Genomic DNA, 24149 nt, shown 5'->3' with positions numbered 1-24149 from the left:
TCCAGCAGCAATCACAAGGACAGTAGCATTAAATAGGCTTCTTCATAATTTTGAGGATATTGGGCATGGTAAAATTCAGATATTCTTTCAGAGAAGGAGAAAAATCAGTGAATCTGAGTATTCTAATGTTATCAACTTCAGAAAAACTATTCCAAAATGCTTTTTATATGCAAAACCAAAGCAAGCTAAATACTACACATTTTAGGACTTGAGTTTGGAATCAAAATAAGGATTTGGAAGTAAAGAATTCCTTCTGGGAAGTGAAGCAGTGATTCTAAAATATTTTGATAAAAATTGAAAATTGGATTTTGTTAATATAGAACTACATGGTAACTTCAATGTCATTGTTTAACCCCCCTGTACAGCTGATTCCTGTTTAGTTCAGCTTTGCTTTCTTGAGATGTCATTAAACCTCCTTTTATTTTGCTTTGTGACTGTAATCGACTCTCTAGAAACCAGATCAAAATAAGTTGCCCCCTTTTCTCAGAAAGAATTTTGATAAAATATCCACAAACATTAAAAAAAAATAAATTCACAAAACAAATTAAATCTATTAAAATCTTTCACTGGTTAAAGTCACTACCTCTTTGTCTCTTTGTGGTGTTTTCTGTCTGGTTACTGATATGTAGGATCCAGATGTCTCCCTTTACAAGTGAAAATAAGGGCAACTGAGAGACTGGCTTCAATGCCCCCCTTGTCATTGCTATAGACCATTAACAATACTATAAATAGCATGATCAAATCCCATATTGCAGATTCAGTCATAAAAGAGTCTATACTTCATGCTGATTCAGAGGGGCAGCAGCATTAGCTGCAATCATTAAGGAATGTGACGTCTCCACAGTTTTCTACAGCTCACTGGTCTGGTGACAGGACAATTGTTAAAAACCAGTGGGGACCATCAGATGTGGATAAGTACAGCTTGGCAATTATGAAAGCCACACTTCCCATTTGACAGAGATAATGTAATATTATTTTATGATAGATTGTAATAGATTATGTTTCATTCAGGAAATAGTAAGTTTACTTACTCTGAAAATCTGACCACAATATTTTAAGTGTTAAATTGTTAAAGTCAGGGAATAAAGCCAGGGGGAGAGAAATATTTTCACATTGCCTTATTTCTCTGTTAAAAGTACAATTCTGCCTTCTGTTTACCCGTTATAATAACTCACTTTCTATTAGGTAACACTAAGGAAGTTGAGGTCCTAAAATCCAAAGTTTATTCAGAGATTGGTTCCTATAGATAATAAGAAAAATATCAATACATTATATTTAGTAATTTCCAGCTTCTTGTCTGTTTTTATAAGGAGTAGCAAACTTTCTTTGATAAGTTCTTACTATTTTGTGTGTCTGTGCTTTTAAACTGCAACAAACTATTTTAGCCAAGCACACAGTCCCGTTGGATTTGCTGGGTTAAAATCTCTAGGCTGTTTTATGCACAGGAGCAGAGTACTCTATCATAATATTCAGAGGATTGCTTAAGAGCCTCTGCATAGAGGCTGATACAAAACGATTGACTGACAACTGGAAGCATGTCTGTGTTTAAAAATTCCTTTTTACCACTATGGACACTGATCATTTGTCCTGAAATTATAGATACTGACAACTGCTGCCGTTGTCAAAGAATGAGACTAGACAAGTGACATTTTTTTGACCATGCTCAATACTTTGATATCCGAAGAGTCCCTAATGTTAGTGCAGGGACTGGCAGGAGAAACAATGTGTGTGCTATCTCTGTCTTTTAGAGGGGAAAATCCAATAAAATTTAGCCAAGTTGTAATACTTTGAAAATATGCAGTATATATGAGCAATAGCTAGAGTTTTCAATGATTCTAGGAGCAGGTAAACAAATGGTCAGTGACAGGAATAAGAAGAGCTTTGAGCATGGGTGACAATATTTGAATGAATATAAAAGATGGAGCATGCTCCCTTTTATTGCCAGCCATGGATCTATATTCCCCAAAATCTTTATCTTTCCTGATTGCCAGCAAATACCTATGCAACCTCAAAGTCTTGGGCCAAGCGCTTTGGTCAACACACCTGCTGCTATAGAGATGAAATCCGGTGTCTATGTATTGAAGAAATAAATAACTGTGACTCAAACATGCAGTAAATAATGGGTACAATTATTTAGTTGTTTATTTATTATGTTTCTGATGGGATTCACTGCTACTCAGAAATCTTAAAGATCTTAATTAGACCATATTTAAAAGCGTGGAAGTTAGATAACCCTGATTGAAAGTATTCAGGTTGTCTTTACAGAGAATTTGACTCCTGAAAGAGTGATTCTAGTTCATCTATCTGAAATAATTATCTTAACAATGACATAAATCCTTTTTTGGTGATGCTTCTTTCTCTCCACAGATTCTAAGAGGACCCTTCCTGACTGAAATTAATATTACTCTCACTAACTCACAGTTACACTGCTGGTGGACTACACTAACTCACTGTTACACTCACAGCGTCACACTCCTATGTGGAAATACACAATTATGGAAACAAAAAGCACCATGCTGTATATAGGCGAAAGATCTAAACTGAGACTGCAAAACTACCTTGAACTGTGAGTTGTAAGTTGTATATCAGAGCATTCATTAGACTTTAAGATTCAAAACAAAGCAAAGCAAAACAAAACAGAAAACAAAAAAGTTGTATGTGTCTGTACCATATGACAGATGTCTGATCTACATTAGATCATCCTTTTGTCGTCCAATTAGGTGTCTTATTGCAGGATGTCCATGGTGTGCTTTCCATATCTGTACATATGCATTTCTTTCTAAAGGAAAACAATGACTTAGAGGGACAGATACAGATCCACATCTCCCATCTCCTGTACTGAAAATACTTTCTATAATCTCTGTTCTCTTTCAATTTACAAACAGAGAAATGGAAAAAAAAAAAAAATCTCACATCTATATGCATGAAAACAGTATTTTATTTTATTTTTTTCTGGCTTGGGTAATGGAATATAATGAAAGAAAAGTTAAGGGAACAGAGTAGACTCTCTGGCACCATTATACACAGAGAACCTCACCAATGGAGAAGGAGGAAGGTTGCAGCACAATGTTTTGTGGCTTTTTATGATCTGGATGTTCCTGAAGGAGCCTCCATGTGACGTACCCTAGATAAACCAAAGACCTGACTCTTGGACGAAAGCTTGGAGCATGAAGGAGCTCCTCTGTCTCATGTGCTTACTGTAAACTGGTTATAGAAGAAAATGTGCTATTGCAATCCTACTTTGATTTGTATTTTCTAAGGATAATTTCCCTTTGCCAGTTAGAGAGGAAGACGAATTACTTTTAGTTCATGTTTTTACTACTGGTGATAGGGATACTTTTTCAGCAATCAATGTGATTATCATATTTATGCTTGTTTGACACTTTTCTTTATGAAATATTAAATACACTGAATTTTTATCAAAAAAGAAATCCTTTTTGCCATTTTGCTCAAACTTATCTGACAAGAGAAGTGAGTATCTTGTGTAGGAGGAATGACTCAAATCTTCATTGTAAGGCTTGTTACCTGCTGTAATTGTGAAAATAGATGAGTTGACTCATTCATAGAAAATCAGACAAATAAAAAGACCTGTTCTCACAATCAAGAAACCTAAGGTTAATTCTTTCTTTAATATAGTGGGGCATTGACTTCACAGAGTATGCTCTGTGGACTGAATCTGTCCTTCAAGCACAGGATAAGAAAGACTTCCCTACATCAATGGTCTATCTGTTATGCAGTCCCCATGCTATCATTTACATAGTTATCTTTATTATTTTAAAGAAAAACAAATGTTGCAACACTGTTTTTTACCATAAAGAAATATGATTTTCTCTATTTTTTTAATCTAATCTAATCTTAGTTTCTGATTGAAAGTAAGTAAAAATATACACCCCAAATTTTTCTCATAAAATTGCCTTCTAGAGGAGATTTGTTTCTTTAAAAGCTAAACTAAACTAGAAAGCCTCATTTTCTATGAAAGTTGATTGTTATCTGTTGGATTTTCATATAATTAAGTTTTCTTGGCTTGCATAGGTCCATGATTACTATCTAATAAATCAGTGTACATTGGTACTTTGAAGGATTCATATATCGAAACCAGTCTTTCAATGTTTTGGATCAGAACATCATGAGAATGTAGCAAATCAGCATTAAGTTTATGTTATATCCATCATCCTATATTTCAGCAGAAATAGCTGATAATTTTTTCATATGTAAATTTTAGGAACAGAATTATTGTGTGATCTGACATGAAGCCTAATAATGAAACACTGATAAATGACAAAGACCTATGCAGTATGTAGATATGTAAAATTGAGGAAGTGGTTAAAACACTTTCACTTTTTAATTAAAAAAAAAATAATAAGTTAAAGACATAACCACAATGCTGGCACAATACAAGTTTTAGTTAAGTTTGTTAATGATCTAAGCAAGAAGGCTAAAGTAAAACATCAAATACTCCTCTCACTTATAGGCCATGGTCATTTCATCTTTGAACTGGAATATCTGCCTTTTGCTAGCAAAAATGCAGAAAACTATAATGAAGGTTCCTCTTTAACAAACCCACCTATATCACAGGTATGGCATTTAATAGAAGTTTGGGATTGCTTGAGAACATTAGAAATCCAGAAGTGAATGGTAAATATGAGGAGCTGCATAGATAGGACTGGACTAGTAAAAAGTACAAAAGTATAATACAGCTAAGAAACCCTACTGTCTTAAGTGGTATTTGAGCTGAAAAAAACCTGTTATTCTTCTGATAGTGATTACAGCAGACTTAATCATAGATAGATTGAATGACAATATAACTCAGTTTTACAAGCACTTGTAATATTCACTGCATATGTCATTATTTAAAACTTTGTATTGCATAATTATGGATTACAGAAATAAATGCATAGAGTTCTTAAGTAGCTTATTTATTTAGTGAATTAAAATAACTATAAAATAAAAGTCAAAAAGCTTTTAAATTAACTGGAGCATGCTATAGATTATTTCCTATTAGGTGCACTACTTGACTAGTTAAATTGGTTATTGGATTCTTCATACAGTAGCCCCTGAACTCCTTCAGTCAATTAAATCCTTTATTGCATCTGATTTGTCAATGTCAGTGTCACTTCTAATCTCTTAAGTCCACATTAGTTCAGAAGCTTTAAATGTACTTTTTCTCTTGCAAAATTAGAAAGTTAGACAGACAGAATCCTTCCCCTTTCCCTCCTCCCTCTATGTAAATCACAATGCTGTTAACAATGTAAAAGATATACACAGTTCTCCAGCCTCTGTCCACAATCATAGCTACATAATGATACATTTTCTAATAAGTGTTACAGAACATAGAGAAAAAAACATACAAACAAACCAAACCTCCTTTGTTAGGTAGTTCTTTATCAGCATATTGTACATTAGAACAATTTTAATCTTTGACTCAGTTCCTTATTGGTTTGAAATACAGAAATTAGCAGAACAAAACAACTATAACTAATTCCAAAACTAGAAACTTGAACATCTTGGTATTAATCTTCATGGTTTTTTTATTTAAATCTACAAAAGTATTCCAGAATATTTTTTAAAGTTGGTACCACATTAAAATCCCTCTTCTTGAATATCCCCATTTCTTTGCTCGTCAACAAAAGCTAGAGTTCAATAGAAAAATACAGGTGTTAAAGGAAAAGAAAGGAAAGATACAGGTATTAAATTATTGCTCTGTGCAATGGTCTTGTCAGCCTAAAAACTCTTAAGTTCACCTGAAGAGCAGCATAAACATGCAGGCTATTTATTTCTGTATTGTAGAGTTTGCCAGACATAGACTTGTTTTTTATTTAAAATATTCCCTTCCTAAAGGATCTCCTTTTTGGCTGTACAAGCTACTTTTTTACATATTATAGCTATATAAGCCTCTAAACTATGAAAGCAATTTTCCTCTTAGGTTAGGTGCATCACCTTTATTCTGAAAGGGAAGGTAAACCAGACCAGACTCTTACCAGACACAGGGAAAACAATTGCTTCAGCTCGATCCAGCAGTGCTATGTGCCAGCAGGCAGCCTGAACGATCCCTGGGCCTCACACAAAAGCGAGATAATTTGCTTTCAAGGAAGAGCTGTAAATATCCATCACATCCCGGCGGCGCTGGTGCGGCGGCTGGGTGCTGCCCCGGCCGGACTGGGTGCTCCCGGGCAGGATGATGTCAGGCACAGCAACCGGGCTACTCTCATTGGTTTCCATCACCTGGAATCATACCTTAACCCTAAGCTGCCAGCCACGGATTGAAATGTGTCTCTCCAATCGTTATATACATACACACAGATAGGATCTTCTTATTTTTAACCCTTTTTTTTAATTTCCCCTATTTTTTTTTTGTTATTTTCTCCCCACCCACTCTTTTCCCTTATTTTTTTTTCTTTTTTTTCTTTTTTTTTCTTTTCCTTTCTGAAAATGAGGCTGTCGAAGAAGCTCCTGCTCTGGGGACCAAAAGAGGCGGGTGCAGCTTGTTGCTGAAACCATTGAATGTTGAAACTAAAAAAATTCTAAAAAACTAATTTGCTTACATTGTTAAAAAAAGACCCTCAGGTAATTTAATTTTCATAATCTGTTTACTAAATGACAGTAATCATCAAAATATTGTACAGAAGAGGTATTAAAGGAAAGGTTAATGCATGCAGCACCTGGAGAATTCACTTCTCAAATGATTTTGCATTGCCTCCTCCTAAGTCATGAGATTAATAAAGGTACACACTGGAAAGAGGGCGTAAATTCAAGAACATCGCACTGTCACAATCCAGGTTGATTCCTGTGCCTTCTTTAGTATTTAAATCTAATAGAAAAAGAGATGCACAAATGCACATACACACTTATTCTTTGAATGCTAAGTAGCAGCCCAGACATTCTGTAGTAAACGAGGCATGAAACACACTGCCAAATGTATTATGTGCTAAATATAGTAGTGTTAAGTATTTTGCTATATTACAGGCAATATAATAAATCATGTGAACTTTTAAATGAGTTCAAATCAGTGCTTAAAGAATTGTGTTTTTTTTCTGTAAATGAATATTTGCATCTCTCCCCTGTAAGTGACAAAAATTCCTTTTGCTCTATGGAAAAATGTAAAAAACCTTCTGCAGCACACGTTGTATCTTTTGTTCTATATCAACTATTTTAATTTTTCTTTTCCTGGAAACTGATCTTTTCTTCAATGGATAGGAACCTGATTCAGTATTTACAGTAAACTATGTGCCACACTAGTCCATTTATGGTCTGCTATCCCTCATTAGGAAAAACAAAATAAAAATTGTCTTAATCAATTTGTTCTCTGGGGAAAAAAACAAAACCAAAGCACCAACCACACCAAGCCAACCAAACAGGAAAAACAAAATAGAATCAAACATGGTTTAGCTTAATATAAAAGACATGAAACATAAGATTTCTAGAATAAACTTGATAAACAGCTCTGCCATTTCCTTGTAGTTCTTATCACTAACTTATAGAGACTCCGGAGATTAAATATTAGGGACTTAATAAACATCAGTTCTGTGTGGGGATTTGGAGGCTAATCTATTAGTCAAAACATACTTTAGGCTAAAATGAAAACCACTGTTCATTTATTTCCTCTCAGAAAACATGAGTGTTCAGACAGAAACATACATAACAAAAGATTAATTGCCATGAAAATAACAAAACTGAATTACAGATCAGAAAATAAGAATTTGGACAATGGGAATGCTAGCTTTGCTTTTATATGATTAATGATAAAGGTAAGACAGTAATTGCTAAGAAGATATGAGTCATGAGTAAAAGAATTATTGATAAGATATGCTTAAGCCACAACATATGTACAAGTTATATTCTACTGAATATTTAGTGCTATAAGAAGTCTAGACCAAACAGATCACATCATTGTCAAGATTTGATTACATGGGCTGACCTGGCCTGAAAAATAACCATATCTAGTTAATCTTACCATGAGGAAAAATGTTCTATACATCTATTATTCTTACACAGACTACACATTATACTTTAACAGAGCAAATCGCTCACAATTACCTGCTAGACAGTCACTAATGGTAGAGGGCTGCACTCTTAGTCTTCAGTGTTCGTAAATTATGTTATCTGTGGTGATAATACAGAGCGTATGCTTTATGAACTAAGCAGTAACTTACATTAGTAGAAAATTTACTTGGAATGGGTTGTACAAATGCTGATTTGGAATTTTAGTGGAGAATATTTCTTAGTAAATGTCCTGTAAATTTTGACATTTTATTTTTAAAAAGTATTTTTTTCTGCATGATAAATCAGTGTTTTGAAATTGAATTACTTATAAATATTAGTGATAAATTATCAATTTGTACATGCTCCTTGTTTTAAAACCAAAAAATTATCTATTACCAGTGTTTGTAAAAACATGAGTGACTTTGGAGATTCAGGCTGAACAAAGGTAATATTGTAGGTAACAGAGCAGTTCCATGATCCTAATCAAGTCACACAGCATTTTTCACACTTTCAGATGCTCTCACACATAGGTTATAACCAGTTGGAAATTATTTATGTCAGAAATGAAAAAAAAAAAAAAAGATAGGATTTAAATCATAATTTTTTATATGCAGTAGTAACAAGTCAATTCAACAAAAAAGTTGTATAGTCATTTCTCTAAATGAAAAATTATTTAAATAAGCATATACAAGAGGTTACAGGAGCTCAAAAGGAAGGTGTGCACGACTGCGTGTGACATCCAGTAACATGCAATTCATATACTCCTATCATTGTGCCATGAATTTTTTATCTGAAGAGACTAGCTTGTTAAGTCTCACACTTGGCACAGACAATGGAGGTCTTGTTGCTGGTGATATTTTTTGACATCATAGTCTCAAATATAAATCACATGGAAAAAGAAAGAAGGAAACAGCAAGAGAATGAAAGAGAAGTGACAAATGATTTTTAGTAACTAATTATATAATTTCTTTCTAGAACATATTATTGGTATATGAATAATTCTGAAGAATCTAACAAGAATGGATACTTTAGTTCTCAAGCAAAGTGAAACTCAGGTTTAGTAGTATATATTTCCCATGAGTTGAAAACATTACTTCATTTAATTACTTGACAATTGTTTCTGTCACATCAATTTAATGGTTAAACCAATCATTTATATTACAAAACATGCCTCTGCACCAGACACTAATTGAAATACACAAGCGGTTCTTCAGTGTTGCTTAACCTATACATTATTAATATTGGAAGGGCTAGGTCTAAAGATTTTTGGAGAGCTCAGTCAGGTTATAAAACGTTTTAGAGATTGAATGTGCAAGCTCAAATTAGAGCTCTCATAATCCTGTGTACGAACTGAATGCCAGCTCAGGTAGAGCTGATAACTATTATAAACACTTTTTTCTTCTGCATTCTGGCAACATGAGCCACCTGCTCTTAGGATGTTTTTATCCACAAGATGGCAGCTCTGTTTGCATGATCACTGCTTCTTGAAATTTTCAACATGAAAATTATAACATGGCAATTTTTATTTATAAAATATTTGCTTTTTTACTCATGAGGAATTAAAAAAAAACACAAAACAAAAACAAACAACCCCAATAGCTAAATATTAATTACCCACAATGTCAAGGTAAAATTTGAGAAAGTTTTTGCTGAAGTGCTGGGAGACCATACAAAGAATTTTTATCTCCAAAATTTATATTTAGAGATTTGAAAGAAATCTCCATTCAGATTCATGTATCTCCAATGCTTCAATTTCTGGGCCATCAAACACAACATAGCCTTTAAGAGGTTCAATTTAAAGAGTATAAACATTGTATTGATGGTAAAGGAAATGTTCATATGCCTAAAGTTAAGCTTAGTTTAATAGGTTTCCTCTACAGATAACGATATCTTAAATTCTTTTCAACACCCAAATTCATCAAGAATGGAGCTGCTGGGAGTCCACAGGAGTGCCATGATCAGGGGACTGGAGCACCTCCCGTATGAAGACAGGCTGAGAAAGTTGTGGCTGTTCAGCCTGGAGAAGAGAAGGCTGCATGGAGACCTCAAAGAAGCCTTCCAGTATCTGAAGGCGGCCTACAAGGATGATGGGAAGGAACTCTTCATTAGGAACTGTAGTGGTAGGACAAGGGGTAAAGGGTTCAAACTCAAACAGGGTAAGTTTAGGTTAGGTATAAGGAAGAAGTTCTTTACTGTGACTGTGGTGAGGCACTGGAATGGGTTGCCCAGGGAAGCTGTGAATGCTCCATCCCTGGCAGTGTTCAAGGCCAGGTTGGACAGAGCCTTGGGTGACAAGGTTTAGTGTGAGGTGTTCCTGCCCATGGCAGGAAGGCTGGAACTAGATCATCTTAAGGTCGTTTTAACCCTAACTATTCTATGATTCTGATTCTATGTTATTAATAGCTAATAGATAACTTTAATTCTAAATTTCTAATAGATAACTTTATTTCTAAAGCTAATAGATAACTTTAATTTCTATTTCTAAATAAACTTTATTTATTTTCTAACAGTAAAAAGTACTGATATGATTATATGTCAGAATCAGCCCCACACAATGAATAACTTTATGTCTTCTAAAATTAATAAAATACAAAGAAACCTAAGTAACTGACTAGCTGTTTTCAAGGGGATCATTCAAATGATGATTAACAAGAATCTTAATCTCAGATGCAGGACAAAGGTATATAATATATGAAAGCATTTTCTTTGTCAATTAAACCTAGTAAATTGAAATGTAGCTTTAATAAAACAATATATCATTCAACATGGAAATAGTTTGCCCATGGGATGGCCATTTTAAGGGAAATATTTTGTCTAGCATAATGGTATGTGTGCAGTCTTTGGTGCCGCTTCTGAAGTGGAATATTTGATCCTTCAAAGAGTGGTGTCTCTGAGTTACCTCAAGTTTACCACCGACCAAGACCCTTCACACATATAATTCTAAATCAGTGTACGGAGCTTGTGGACTGTAGTAAATGCAAAATAGATTGATGTGACTTAACTTATCATGAAAAAAGAGATAAATTGTTTCTTAAGTACTGTGGGACAGGAGTTCATATGTGAATTGTTATCATGGATCAGCTAATGGGCAGTAACTTGTTAACAAGTCAGCAAGGCAGTGATTCATGGTGTAGGGTCACATACATGCTCTCACATTTTACATAATGAAAAGCACAGTTTTGGGATATGAAATTACAAAGAACAAGACCATGGTTGGTAAACTAGGTCACATCAGCCTTGGCTAAGTTGAGATGTGCAGCAGAAGGAAGTAGGTAAAAAGGGTCTAAAGAAAAAAGTTGATATGATAGGAGTATAGACGTAATTGGAGGTGGTTTAGACATTGGTGAAGATAGGAAAAGCTGCCTGAAGCATGATATGAGCCTGAACTCAGTTATCTCAAAGCAGATGACTTACTACAAATATACAGTCCCACAGTGACTTGTTCATAGAGCCACACGGTAACAGCACGCCACTAATCTTGTTGAATTATCATAACAGAACTGTTGGTCGTTCGTCAAAATACCTTAATATCATGAAGCTGCATTTCAATTCCATAAACGGAACTGTAAAAAAATGTTGGAATAAAAGGGTTTCAAGTTTTCTCTGCATGTATCTGTATGGGGGTTCTATTTCAGGGTTTCCTGATAGTGGATAAGTTGCCTGTTGGATTTTGGTCTGCATGTGACAGTCTATTTTAATACACTTTTTTTTTTTTCCTTTTTTCTCAAATTAGAACACTGCATTACAGGCACCTGGACTGAGAATTTACAACATCCTCAATAAAAAATGCATACAAAGATTAATTTTTTACAACACTGAAGAATTTTCAGGTAAAATTTAAATTAAAGTTGAACTTTTCAAAAAATGTCTACATAGTTTAGGAGGCTAAATCACTTTTTCACAAGTGACTTCAGCTCTAAGTTGCACATATCTAAGAACTGCTGAGCTAGCTGTGTATGCACCAGAATCATCTTACAGGAAAGGGTGTACTCATTGGGCATCAGACCTACCACAGAGAGCAAGTGGAGTGCCTGTCCTGTATGCTCAGTTAAGAGCAATACCATGTTTGTTCAAAACAGAGCCTGTTTGAACTACTGTTACAAATCGGCAACAGTGTCAGCTGACTAACCTTCATTTGAGCATGACACAGACATAATTTTAAAAGATTAAAAAAAGACAATTAAGACCACCGAAATATGGAAATATATTCTACTTCTTTGATGATCACACTACTGCAGTATGTCACCTAAAAAGCTCTGCTCACAAGCATCTTGGCTTTAAATGGCTACAATTTTTCTATAATCAGAACCTTCAGACAATCATTTTACAGGTTCTGATTCCATTTACAGGTTCTGATTTTACAGGTTCTGATTCCAATCATTTTACAGGTTCTGATTCCGATTCAAATCACTTTACAGGTTCTGATTCCATTTACATATTAGAATCATAGAATAGAATCATATAATAGTTAGGGTTGGAAAGGACCTTAAAATCATCTAGTTCCAACCCCCTGCAATGGGCAGGGACACCTCACACTAAACCATCTCACCCAAGGAGTCGTCCAACCTGGTCTTCAACACTGCCAGGGATGGAGCATTCAGAAACTCCCTAGGCAGCCCATTCCAGTGTCTCACCACCATAACAGGAAAGAATTTCCTCCTTACATTCAATCTAAACTTCCCCTGTTTAAGTTTTAACACGTTACCCCTTGTCCTGTCACTACAGTCTCTAATGAAGAGTCCCTCGCCAGCATCCCTCTAGGCCCCTTTTAGCTATTGGAAGGCTGCTATGAGGTCTCCACGCAGCCTTCTCTTCTCCAGGCTGAACAGCCCCAGCTTCCTCAGCCTGTCTTCATACGGGAGGTGCTCCAGTCCCCTGATCATCCTTGCGGCCCTTCTCTGGACTTGTTCCAACAGTTCCATGTCCTTTTTATGTTGAGGACACCAGAACTGCACACAATACTCCAGGTGAGGTCTCACAACAGCAGAGTAAAGGGGCAGGATCACCTCCTTCGACCTGCTGGCTACTCTCATTTTGATGCAGCCCAGGATACGCTTGGCTTTCTGGGCTGCAAGTGCACACTGAAGCCGGCTCATGTTCATTTTCTCACCAACCAACACCCCCAAGTCTTTCTCCACAGGGCTGCTCTGAATCTCTTCTTTGCCCAACCTGTAGCTGGGCCTGGGATTGCTCCGACCCAGGTGTAGGACCTTGCACTTGGCATGGTTAAACTTCATGAGGTTGGCATCAGCCCACCTCACAAGCGTGTTGAGGTCCCTCTGGATGGCATTCCTTCCCTCCAGCGTATCAACCAAACCACACAGCTTGGTGTCATCGGCAAATTTGCTGAGGGTGCACTCAATCCCACTGTCCATGTCAGCGACAAAGATGTTAAACAAGGCCAGTCCCAACACCAATGCCTGAGGGACACCACTCTGATTTTACAGGTTCTGATTCCAATCATTTTACAGGTTCTGATCCCGTTTGCAGGTTCTGATTTTACAGGTTCTGATTCTGATTCCAATCATTTTACAGGTCCTGATTCCAGAGCTGGGTGGTATTCATACACAAACTCTGAAGAATTTTCATTATTTGATCTCAAGGAAAATAATTCTAAGGTATAAATTATAAGAATGTAATCACACAAATTTTCTGCATAAAATAGGGGACCAAATAGTATTTTCATACTTTTTCAAATCCTCACTTTAGCACTAAGGTTCCATAATTGCTTTGTAAATTCTTTATATGTTATCCATTTGTGTTTTGACCAATAAATGACTTCATTATGGACTTCTACATAAGCCACTTAATGTTTAGAAGTTAAAAAGTGAGTCAGTAAGTACAAGAATAAGAGAAATTTCATAATCACTTCACACACAGGAATCAGAACATATCCTAAATTAAAAAATATTAACTTCTATTTTTAAAAGTATGAAATTTTATGTTTATAACACTATCTCTGTTTATAAGCTTTGGCAAAACCAGAACGATTAAAAGCACTTCTGGAAGCCGTGACTGCTCTGTTATATACTTTGCATAAGGTAAAGGATCACAGGGGTAAAAGAATGAGTGGGACTACCCGAAAATAGATTTCTGAACACTAAATATTCATCTCAAAATCTTGACCTGTAAGACCATCCTGGAGTAGCATTTAAATCAGTGGGCAAAGAGCAACTTTTATAAGTCCAAGTCTGAATTATTAGTCTTTAGGAACACCTATCATGATCACTACTACACATCATACAAGCATGCTTCTCTTTAACTCAAGTTTTCCCCTTCTGTGACAGGTGAAAATTTACAGGAGAGACTAAAAATACTGAATATCAACTCAAATTGGCGGCACACATGATAAGTGCATCACATGACATATTTGTGGCCATGCAGCTGTACAACCCTTCTTTACTCACACAGGGATTAAACTTGTTCCTGAATGTCATCCTAACAAGATGACTTTTTCAGCAGTTCAGCTGCAATTCGTCAGAGGAAATTATTCAGAATAAATATGTCAGTGTTTGATGTTTTATCAGGAGATTTTTGACGCAGCGTAAAATGAAGAGGTTGTTTCTGCAGCTAGCATGACAATGTACAAAACCATGTCACACTATAAAGGCAAAGGTGACTGACCGAAGTACTGTTCTGTGCTGACTAATTTCTGTATTTCTAATGCCTTAAATGTTAATCTAAATTCGAATTGATAAATAGTTAAATTTCTGTTATTTATACACAAAAAAGGTTACTTCAAAATATGTATAGCAGTATTTAATACAGCCATAACATCACTAAAAATGTACACACTGAAACTATTTAAAAAAATGAAAAGGATACTAGGCAAGATAGTCATCTTCAGTGTTTATTGAGTGCTCAGGGCACTGAGCAAAGTAAGATGAAGACCTTGAGAAGGATAACCTATTAAGTAACTTAGTCTTGAAGACACCATCTTTATTCTGACATTGAGAACAAGAAGTCGGAAAGGACAGCTTGCTGGAAAGGACAGCTTGCTATCAGAGATCTCTGATAATAGTTGAACAGATGGATTTAGAAATGACAATGAATGCTACTTATGTTTGTATTTATATTTATATTTATATTTATATAAAATTATAGATATTCTATGATACATATAGTATGTCGTAAGACAAATTTAGGCATAATTGAAAGTGCAATTTCTGATAGTAGTAATTTAAAGATAATAGCAAAAAATATTATTAATATAAGTATACAATACTGTTAAATTAATACCAGAGGACCTTAGCAATGATAGGACAGGCAGCAATAATTTTAAACTGAAAGACGATAGATTTGTATTGCATGTAAGCAGCAAATTCTTTGCTGTGAGAGTAGTGAGACACTGGAACAGACTGCCCAGAGAAGTTGCAGATGCCCTGTCATTATAGGAGTTCAGTGTCAGCTTGGATGGGGTTTTGAACAACTTGATCTACTGAAAGATGCCCCTGCCCCTGTGGCAGGGGGGTTGACTAGGTGATATTTGAAGCTTCCTTCCAAGCCAAACCATTCTATGGTTCTATGACTCTGTGACAAAATTCTCTGCCAGAACAGGTAACATTTTGAATGTTGTAACACTGAGATACAATTTGTTTGTACTTTTAAAGGGTTAGCATTTTTGGAAAAAATATTTAGTAAAGTACATGCAGGTTCATGTAGATTGAAAACTATACATAACATACAAAACTAACAAATACTTTATTAAGCACTGTCTATTAAAATGATAACATCTTAGGTTTTAGAATAGTTACAGTAATTAAAGCTGGTCAAACCATTCTGCACAAGATAGAGTCAACTGAATATTGAGGGGATTTTTCAATTAGTCTATTAGATTAAATCTGTCTTGGTTTAAACCTGTCTGGGTGATTAAAAATGGTAATGCTTTGCTATGTATGAGATTCAGCTTTAGATTAACACACAAGTTCAAGCGCCTACATGTGAGCTAGCTATCTTATTTCATAATCAAGGCAGAGCTAATCAATGAAGTCACTGGAGCCTAAAAGTAAGATCAGCTCACTTTAAACTAGATACCTATGGAAAGATAGAGATGTCTAAATATAGGCATTTAATGCTATTTGAGGTGGCCAATGGTATCTGAAACATCAACATGTCAATGTAGCTGAAGCCTCCTTTCTAAGAAGTGACAGGTGGACACAGGAGTTACAGGAGACCTGCACCCTCCTTGTCAAAGGTCTGCAGGCCAGGCAGGTTACTGAAAGCAGCACAGCTAGCAGAATGTTCCTGTGTTCAAATACGTGAAAAATTACTTTAGTGATTCTTCAAACCAGTGGGAAAGTTTAATAACAAAATATTGTTATTAAACAGTAAAATATTGTTTAAAAATTTAAACAATATTCACTTGTTTAAATATAGGCAGATATATTTGATGCTTGCTATTTTAGATCCATATGACCCGGGCCCAGATGGAAGAGGTCTCCACTGATCTTAAGACTTATCTACCATCCCTGTGCAGATGTCTCTGATATCCCAGGCTACCATCTCAAATGGCACTGAATGACTCATCAGTTGATTTAAATCCTGTTTACTGAAGTGAAATATCATGTTTTCAATGTTACCTATGATTCCTTGTTTCTTAGATGTTACTTCCTAAAATAAGCACTTACTTCCTTTAGTCCATCCTTACACTGTGAGCAGAAATCTTGTTCCATCCACAATATATACTTCAATACATATTTTCCACTTATGATCCATTCCAAACACAGAATGAAACTGCAAATATGTGATGGACCTTAACTAAGTGAGTCTTAACCTTATATCTAAGGACCCCAGATTTTGTCTGATGTTCTAAAAATAAGGAACTTAAACATGGGTCATCCTTCAATAATATCTTTATTTCATTATTGGGGAAACAATACAGGGAAAACAGCTCTTAACAAACAATGGGTCTGTTCCTATAAGTACTTGAACTAATAAAGTACAGTTTCAGCATTGTTTTTTAAATGTATTAAAAACGTAATATTATTAGTAAACTCAATAGAATTAATCACTACATTTAGTGAATTGGAAGAGGGAATGAAGCAGGTGAATGTCAGCACACTTTTTTATACTGTCTGGATCTGTTACTCTATGTAATGCTATATGCCTCTTAACTAACAGGCAATTAAAAATAATCCTTTGCAAAGAATGTGTATTTTACTTCTTCTCATTTTTGATACAGACTTGAAAACTACACTGCACACTAAAATAATTCCAGTCATTGTAATTCTAGATAGTGTGAGAATAAATTGCATATAGATCTTGAACTCATACATGAAGCACAGGAAGAATGGTAATCAATAGAAAGTTTTATTGTCTCAATATTACCTAAGATTCACCAAGGGAGAAAAAAAACTAGCATATTTAATGCTTTTGGCAGTAGGACTGTGAGAGTATGTGTGCTTTCTGAAGTTGGACTTTTTCATAATATGCTTACTTTGAACCATGAGGCTGAGATTGTAATATATCTGTATCTCATTTTTGTAAAACAAACATTAATATATATTTTTATTCACTGAAGCAGACAATGGGACATCTTGAGCAGAGTGTTTGTTGATTAATTCTGCATAAAACTGAAGTTCAATATCCTGAGAAGAAAAATCTGTGAGAAATACCATCATGACAACATACAATTTGCATCCTATGCTAGACCATTGCCATAGGAATTTCTTTCATGTTGATTATTTCTGAAAGCTAGATCAATAAGTTGGTTGGTTGGTTGGTTGGTTTTTTGGTATTATTACCTATTAGAACAATATCTCACTGCAGCTGCAAATTTTTAACATATTTTTTTGTTCTATGAAATAATGTAATTTAAATATTTTAATATTAAACTATTTTAATATTATTTCTGTTTTGTTCTTCTTGTAATTAGTTAATTAATGTGGGGTTTTTTTGTTCGTTTCTTTCTTTGTTGGCACAAAAATTTGTATACAGCCCCATACTTATTAATGGGCTAATGAATTATCTGCTCTTCAGTGAAACAATATCTTACCTTTGTTAGATATTCCATGGAGACACACATTTTCTTCCTAAAAAGCTTGAACTAATCTGGGCACAGACTACTGTATTGTCATTGGCTGTGCTGACTTTTTACATAGGTAAATGTAAAGTAGTTTTAATTTAAATTAATTTAATTTAATTTAATTTAATTTAAATTTAAAATGGAGTTCCCCACTCCATTTTTACCAGGCTTTTTCCCCTACGCTTTTAAAATAAAATGTAGACTTATGCCTTCCTCCTTACCTTGCTTTAATCTAAATATATTCCCAAATAGATTTGAAAGTCTATCTCATGATATAACCTTACCTTGTCAGCTGTTAATAATTAATAACTTTTCTTTTTCCGCTATAAGTTATAAAATGAAATACATAATATCTGTTCTGAGTTTCCTAGTTGAAACTAATGACACATATATTCCATTTCATCTACTTTGGATAGAATTAATAAAATTTGAATCCTATTTCTTCTTTTCTCTTCTGAAATTAACCTGTTTAACCTTTGTTATCTTTCTTTGACTTAAAAAACGTAATCTTCATGTCTATTTTTTGCTCTCTGTGTCCTCAATTGCTGAACCCAGCTTTGTCTCTCTTTCAATAAAATTATGTTTCTCTAAATCAGTTTATCTTCATTTGTATTTAAATTAAAGAATTTCTTTGCCATCCTTCCTTGGTTTCAGTGAATGTCTAAAGTAGTAACCTGATAAGCAGCATATTACATCAAACAAGTAATTTGCTGTCTAATCCATGTAGAATGTAGTTTCTTTCACCTAAGTGTCCCTTTCCCAACCTGTATGTCTTTGTAACTTTTAAAAATTTCATATTTTCTTTGTGCTTCTCTCTCTTTTTTTTTTTCTGTTTTGTTTCAGTAAGGTGCACCCCAAGGCTCTAGCTACAGTTTTCCTCCCACATGCCCTCCATACACAATCAAATTTGCAGTGTGGCAGTGATTTATTCCTGTGGCAAAAGGTAAGAACAAACTATGAATCACCTAAGTCCAACTGAAGCCTTTAAACAAACTTCATATTATCATTATGCATGCAATTTTGTCATTATAGTTTCCGCAGTTTATTTGTGTGCAACTCTTTAGATATGTATAGTTCAACAGAAGACCCCAGGGAAATTACTCCCATGGACATAAACTAATCAAACCAGTCCAATTTCTATGAACTTCAAAAGTTTACATTCATGATTTGTTTTTTAAAAATCAATAAAATAAACATCCCCCCCCCAAAAAAAAAACCTCAAGTAACGAAACAAACATCACAATGCTTGTCAGTATGCTTATTGAGAAGACTGATTATTTTTTTCTTTTTATGTATCCCTTTGGCCTAAAATTGTAAACTTGAAGTAAATTTATCACTTCAAATAAAATGGCTTTTGTGGATACACTGAAAAATGCAGGTAAGTTCTAGTCTCTGGTCTGTAAGCTGGTGAATATGCTTACTTACTTCATATTTCAGACCTCTAAGATGCCATTTAAGACCTTTGGTCAACCTCTAGCCTCAAGGTCTCTTTGCCAATCATTTTGTCATTTGCCATGTGATCCTTGTGTCTAAGATAGCCTCCTGAAATTGGTAGAAAATGTCATTGCTGGTATGAAAGAGATCTAAACTGTAATTAATATTTGATCTTTTCTTAAAGCAATTTTTTTTTCACAAAATCACTTTTAGACTACATTACCTAATTAGCTACTGACTAGAAAATAATAAAAACTTCTACATGATAAATGGGTATTGCGAAAGAAAAGTTAGAAAGAAGCCCTGCCAAAGGAAGGCCTGGTCCTAAATCTAGTGGACAAGTGGAAAAAATTCCCAATGATTTTATTGAGCTTTGTCTCAAGGTGATAAGGCACACATAATCAATAACAAAATGCCATAACATTCTATCTAAAAGTTACATGAGGTTGGATCTCCAGCAAATTTAAACTGGTGGCACTCTGTTTAAATTCAGTTGTGTCTTTGCAGCTTAAATGAGACTGTGTCAGATTTTCATTTCACTGCTTACTGAAACATCTCTTATAAATGCCCCTGTAGGTTAATTTGAAGTCATTTAGAAGAAATATAAAAGATGGATAAAACATTTCTTAATTTTTGATCAGTAAAAATATTTTAATGAAATTGTCTTGTTCATTAAGAAAAGTTCTATAGAAAGTAATCAGGTAGGAATAATAACTACTTTTAATTACAACAGCAATCTAATCTAAATAATTTAACTACAGAACATTTTGCCTGATGTGTTACAATGGGTCATTGATGTGGCCTATGTTCTTTCATTCTCTCAAGCAGCTCTTTCAAACCCCTCTCCCTTATTCCCTTTCTGTATGTATTATTCAACACCTTGAAGCACTAGTTAGAGACACTGATAACATGGCAATGATTATGCTTCAAAAGCTTAAAAAGAAAGGATTTCCATGTGGTAGTTCCTTCTTTTCTGCTGAGAAACACTGTTTTGGACTTAGAACTGACCATACTTCATATTCAAAGGAATGTTCATCAAGATTATATATGCACAAGGATAATATTTTCTGGGCATACTGACTCTCCATGATAAATAATTTTTTTCAGCTGCCTTCAAAACCCCACTCCCAGACAACTGCAAACCCAGCAATACACCATGATGGTCAGGACTGAAGAGTGCTGATACTGGCAGAGGAAACATGTTCCGGTTCTGAGTATCCCTTAAAATGAGAAGCATTTTTTTTGCAATCCCCTATGGATTAAGCAGAATGACTGTTTACTCCGAGATGAATAAACACATGAGGACAGATGTTATTGCTTAGATAAGGTTTATTAGCAAAGAGATGAAAATTGCATCATTTTTTAAATAAATCATTTGAAACAATTAAGGGTGGATTGTTTGGTGGTTTTGTTGTTGTTTTTTTTTTTAATTTTAATTCCTTGAGTCAAATTTCAGCTGCTTCTCTCTCACTCAGAATGAAAACAATGTGCATGATTTGAAAAAAGATATCAGAACATTAATTTCCTTCAAGAATTCTCTTAAAATATATATCCTATTTTCCCACAACTGTAATTTCATACAGTGTGTTTATCAGACAAACAGCACTGAGATACAGATGCTGAGAGGAAACATATTAATTTTCCATTGTAAAACTTGATTTTAGATCTAGCTAGACCATATTTTTCTTAGTTATACCAAGTCCTCCTCAACTTTTTAACCTCTCTGTAGCTGCAGGGAAGGCAAATGTTGAAATATCATAGTGAACATTCTTTAAGCACAAGTCAAACCAGAGAAAATGAACTTTTTAATAAAAAGAGGTAAATTCTACCAACCCAATTAAAAAAAAAAAAGTAAAGAAAAAAAGGGAAAAAAGAATCTTAATTTGCCTTTTGTTTTGGTTCTCAGAAGAGAAAGAGCAAAATAAGTCTCAGAAATCTGATTATAAGAAACTACCTAAAAATAATTAATAATAAGGTCTGTAGAAACTGTCATGTACATATGATACCCTTAAATTGAGGTTTACATTGCCTACATTGTTTTCCAGAAAAAGTGTTGATCCAGTCTATTTTACCTTAATTACAACAGTTGCTAGTATTTTTACAGAAGCACACCATTTTAATCATGTAGTTACAGCTTTCGTGACAGAAGAAAAAATGAAATAGCAGCTGGGAGTTACCTATTAATAGTGAGGGAACAGAAAGGTAAAAGGAAAGACTCTTCTAGGACTTCAGGGCTTTTATGGGGTTAGCAATGAATGATTAATGTATTCTAAGAGGAGCATGCTGATCTTCAAGGATGTAATGAAGGGCAGCAGGAGGTAGGATCAATGTAGTTAGAAATTGATATAATTACAAAATAATATGGCTACAAGTGTATATTAATAGACCAGAAAAAATTGACAAAGCTTGAGAAGATAAAGCATGCATGTGCATACATGTATGAATGGCATTTCCTGGGCACATGTGTTAGGAGTTAAGACTCTGACATACCAACTACTTTAAAGTTACATGGAAATGCATGCAGTGCTATCATAGGTCACAAGGTTAGCGTGAGAATGGCAAAACAAGCAAAATTTATTTGGAGAGATGATTATTTGCAATGGGTTTGAAACAACCCAGGGTGGAATGAAAATAGCAAGAGGGTAACTAAGCCGTAAGCAATGTGTCCTAAATGGATAGATTTGTTCATTAGCTTCAGATGGCAATTCTTTTCTTGAAGATTTCTCCTATCATTAATGACACGCAGAGTTTCTGAGGTTGAAAGGCTTTACAAGAAAATAAAGCTTGCTCTACAGCCTCTTTCTCACAGATCTAGTTAAAAAAAAATCCCAAGAAAACAGAACAATCCCCTTTACTGGTGGCATTTACTGCATAGCATATTAGAAGAAAGAAGCATGTCAAGCTAACTGCCAATTACGTTTAAATCTGTATTTCTCTAAGTCCCTGTGTAGCAGCGCAATTTGGCACAGTACTTTTGTATAAATTACAGTTTAAAATGAACTAATTGGTAAATACTTATTATCATCTATATCTAAGAATTTTTTTTTTACTTCTTTAAAATTAAAAGGAAAAAATAACAAGAAGTTCAATTAACTTAAAGAATATGGCAGAGGAGAGCATAATTGAAAGTGAAAGAAACTGGGGATATATACTAGGTTTTAACTGTGTATGTACCCAGAGAAGAACTGTGTTTACTTAAGGAAGACCAGCTTTGTTATGAAAATACATAACATAACATAGCTCTTATAACTTAAAAGTAATCATACCTATTTTGAAGACCATGCCAAAAAAGCTTAACTGAGGAACTGTGTATTATTCATAGTGCTGAAATACTTTTATAGTTTCAGTCTCTATGGATTTGTACATATGAACTCTGCAAGGAACAGTCAACTGTCATTATATATGTGGGAAAGTCAGATGGTAAGAAAGAAAAATTTTTCTAAAGACTGGTAAAAAAAATTCTCATCCAGGTTTTTTTTCTAACTTTGCAGAATGATTGTTGGCCATTGTCATTATTTTCCTTTTTACTTGTGTTTTTGCATCTCAGTATTCTTATACAAATAAATTAATTTTGACAATGGAGATTCTAAAATATTTGCTGCCTAGGCAAAGTGAAAAGTGTTCACCCTGTAATTATTTATGCCACTAAATCTGATTCTTTGTCAGTTAATAATATATTGTGGCTACATGATGGAGCCAGTTCTACCAGTTTTATTTTTAGGTCAATCAATGCAGAAAGAACATGCTTTTTTTTTGGAGTGTATCTTTTGTTATGACATATTTTAATCTGCTTTGTAGAAAAAACATTAGCCATACATTGAGGTTAATATATCAGGGTCAATAAAAGTCAGAAAATCAGAGAAGTTCAGGTTGCACAGAATTCTACTTCTAGATGTGAGAAAATATGCATAATGGTCATACTTATTACATAACTATATAGAATTGGTAAAATTTCAGATGACTTTTCCAACAATTATAAATAAACTTATTTGGTTTCTTACACTAGTTACTTTATGCCTGAGCATATAAACAGTATTTGTATTCTATATTTGCCCCTGCACTGACTTAACTCAGAGTTCCTTAGAAGTAGCCACACATTTCAGAAAGCTACCTTTTCCCTTCCAGTGTGCAGCAAAACCCAGGGCACAGATTTTAAATTAGTTAGTTCACAACTCTAATGAAGCATAGCACCCTGATTTCATTATAATTTTTCCATTCAGTTATATAAATGTTGAAAAATAATAAATATTTTTGATTCTTTCTATTTTGCCTTATAGAGCACTGACTTGGTTCAAGTACATATAAAAACTTCAAAGATTTACCTGAAACTTGTCTCAGTTTCTTGTAGATATCAAATTCAACTTATTAATCTGTCAAAAGCACAGCCTTGACTTTGTGAACAGTTATGCAGAACCCATTTTTTTTGGCTCAAAGCCTGGGTTTGGTCTACAAGAATTAATATTTTAATCTCAACTAGGAAGGAATAAAGTATTCCTTTACTAGGGAAAATATGGAAATTATTAGCATCCTCAGCCAGAAAAAACATCCAAGAAAAAGAACCCTCAAAAAACCCAAGTACTATAATAAATATACATCTATACTAATACCTAATCATCATCTGTAAATGGTTACACACCTACAATTCAATGAAGAAAAAAATCAGAAAACAGGCAGTAACAAAAGATAAAGGATTTGTTGCACAAAAATGATT

General features: G+C 34.3%; 1 protein-coding gene across 6 annotated transcripts in view; it reads right to left on the bottom strand.

The window, feature by feature from the left end:
* Nucleotides 1–24149, bottom strand: part of MGAT4C (MGAT4 family member C) — a 399878-nt gene that overhangs the window by 144593 nt on the left and 231136 nt on the right. The window contains exon 1 of one of the 6 annotated variants that reach the window (XM_062622357.1): nucleotides 5979–6309. The exons of the other annotated variants lie outside the window; for them this stretch is intronic. The gene's annotated coding sequence lies outside the window, so the exon portion shown is untranslated. Of the gene's footprint in view, nucleotides 1–5978; nucleotides 6310–24149 lie in introns of those variants that run through there. 6 annotated transcript variants of the gene reach the window in all.

This window comes from Pezoporus occidentalis, unplaced genomic scaffold, assembly GCF_034315485.1.
Source record: "Pezoporus occidentalis ecotype Australia unplaced genomic scaffold, CSIRO_AGI_Poc_V1 ctg240, whole genome shotgun sequence".
Taxonomy (NCBI): domain Eukaryota; kingdom Metazoa; phylum Chordata; class Aves; order Psittaciformes; family Psittacidae; genus Pezoporus; species Pezoporus occidentalis.
The sequence above is the reverse complement of the archived record's forward strand: the minus strand, read 5'-3'. Positions and strand labels throughout refer to the sequence as shown.